The sequence below is a fragment of the Elephas maximus genome, chromosome 23 (genome assembly GCF_024166365.1).
Source record: "Elephas maximus indicus isolate mEleMax1 chromosome 23, mEleMax1 primary haplotype, whole genome shotgun sequence".
NCBI lineage: Eukaryota > Metazoa > Chordata > Mammalia > Proboscidea > Elephantidae > Elephas > Elephas maximus.
In genome coordinates, this window is record NC_064841.1 from 54,867 (window position 1) to 57,597 (window position 2,731).

Sequence of the window (2,731 nt, forward strand, 5' to 3'; positions counted from 1 at the left end):
GTTGGGGCAGGCCACACTAGAAAGACTAACAATGTGACTGAGGGTGGAGGTTTCAGGTCATGGGGGGGTCAGTGGACCTGTAGACTGATGAGGGATAGAGGGACCTTAAAAAAATCTAGAGTCCCTAATTTGCTACATAGAATTGATTTACCTCATTTTCCAGTTACCTTTTAAGTGTGCGTTTTTACTTATAGCACACCTCAACTTGAACTGGTCACATTACATGTGTTCAGAGCCACACGTGGCCAGTGGCTACTGTGTTTGACAGTGTAGTGTTAGATACTTCTCCAAGCTGAAGACAGCAAGAGTGACCCCAGATATAGCTGAGGCCCCTTATAATGGAGGTTAAGTGGGGAGTCATAACAACTGATAGAATCCCCAGGTAAGTTTGAGGATCCGAGAGGAGAGGGACCTGTGCTTACTTCTCAGGTGGGGTCAGAGTAAACAGGAAAGGATAGGAGTGACAACCAGTTATGTCTGAGACTGTCCCAAGTCTCCCACAGCTCCAAAGGGCACAGGAGAACATCCAACAACTTCCCATGTCCCTAAGAGGGAAGAAGGCATGGCTCAGGCAGAACCACTACAGTCATGATAAGGAAGCTACAGGTGCTAGGACTAATGACTGGATACTTGGGAATGCCTGGAGTTGGTCAAGAACCCAACACTTTACGCCACGTCCCTAGAATTTAGATGCCACTATGACACAGTGGTTGAGAGCTACGGCTGCTAACCAAAAAGCTCAGCAGTTCAAATCGATGAGCTGCTCCTTGGATACCCTGTGAGGCAGTTCTACTCTGTCCTAATTGACCCAGCAACATCAGGTTTGGTTTTTTTTTTTATTATTGTACTTTAGATGAAGGTTTACAGAGCAAACAAGTTTCTCGTTAAACAATTAATACACATACTGTTTTGTGACATTGGTTGCTGACCTCACAAGATGTCAACACTCTCCCCTTCTCAACTTTGGGTTCCCCATTACCAGCTTTCCTGTCTCCTCCTGTCTTCTCGTCCTTGCCCCTGAACTGGTGTGCCCATTTAGTCTTGTTTTGTTTTGTGGGCCTGTCTAATCTTTGGCCGAAGGATGAACCTCAGGAGTGACTGAATTACCATGCTAAAAGGGTGTTGGGGCCCATACTATTAGTGTTTCTCCAATCTCTGTCAGACGACTAAGCCTGATTTTTGTTTTTGTTTTGTTGGTTAGAATATTGTTCCACATTTTTCTCCAGTTCTGTCCGGGACCCTCTATTATGATCCCTGTCAGAGCAGTTGGTGGCGGTAACCGGTTACCCTCTAGTTGTGCTGGCCTCATTCTGTTGGAGGCTGTGGGTATTTGTGGTCCATTAGTCTTTTGGACTAATCCTTCTTTTGTGCCTTTGGTTTTCTTCATTATCCCTTGCTCCAAACGGGGTGAGACCAGTGGAGTATCTTAGATGGAAGCTCACCAGGTTTTAAGACCCCAGACGCTACTCAGCAAAGTAGAATGGAGAACATGTTCTTTATAAACTATGTTATGCCAGTTGAGTTAGTTGTTTCCCGAGACCATGGTTTCCATAGCCCTCACCTCAGTAATTAGGTCCCTCAGGGAGTTTGGATGTGTCTATGGACCTTCCATGGCCTTGCCTTGGTCAAGTTGTGCTGGCTTCCCCAGTATTGTGTACTGTCTTACCCTTCACCAAAGTTACCGCTTATCTATTGTCTATTTAGTGTTTTTCTATCCCCACCCAGCCCCTCCCTCGTAACCATCAAAGATTGTTTCTTTTTGTGTGTAAACATTTTCATGAGTTTTTACAGTAGTGGTCTCATACAACATTTGTCCTTTTGTGATTGACTTATTTCACTCAGCAAAATGCCCTCCAGATTTCAACCATGTTGGGAGGTGCTTCACAGATTCATCGTTGTTCTTTATTGTTGTGTAGTACTCCATTGTGGGTATGTACCATAGTTTGCTTATCCATTCATCTGTTGATGGGCATCAAGGTTGTTTCCATCTTTTTGCTGTTGTGAACAATGCTGCAGTGAACATGGGTGTGCATATGTCTGTTCATGTGACGACTCTTATTTCTCCAGGATATATTCCTAGGAGTGGGACTGCTGGATCATATGGTATTTCTATGTCTAACTTTCTAAGGAAGCACCATATCATTTTCCAAAATGGTTGTACCATTTTGCATTCTCACTAGTAGTGCATAAGAGTTCCAATCTCCCTGCCGCTTCTCCAACATTTGTTATTTCCTGTTTTTTTGACTCGTGCCAGTAATGCCGGGGTGAGATGGTATCTCATTGTGGTTTTGATTTGCATTTCTCTAATGGCTAGTTATCTCAAGCATTTCCTCATGTGTCTGTTCATATCCTTTGTCCATTTTTCAATTGAATTTTTTGTCTTTTTGCCGTAGAGGTATTGTATTTTCCTGTAGATCTAGAAGGTTTTTTTTTTTGTGGGGGAGGGGTTTTAATGAGGAGACAAAGGGGCAAGAGGAAGCTGAATTCATGGAGTTTGCCAGAAATGATGAAAAAAACCCAAGTGAGCTTATCTATAATCTACTGAACTACATTTCTGTTATCAAGTAGAATGGAATTTTTGAAATAAAAATTAAATTCAGTTATAGATTTTTAAGTTTGGTTTTGTGAATGGAAAACACAGGTCTGGCTACCTTGGACTCTGTGCAAAGGAGAGCAGTGACTACCAAGAGGGTGAGAGGGCCCCTCAGGGGGTGGCCAGGCTCTGAAGCCA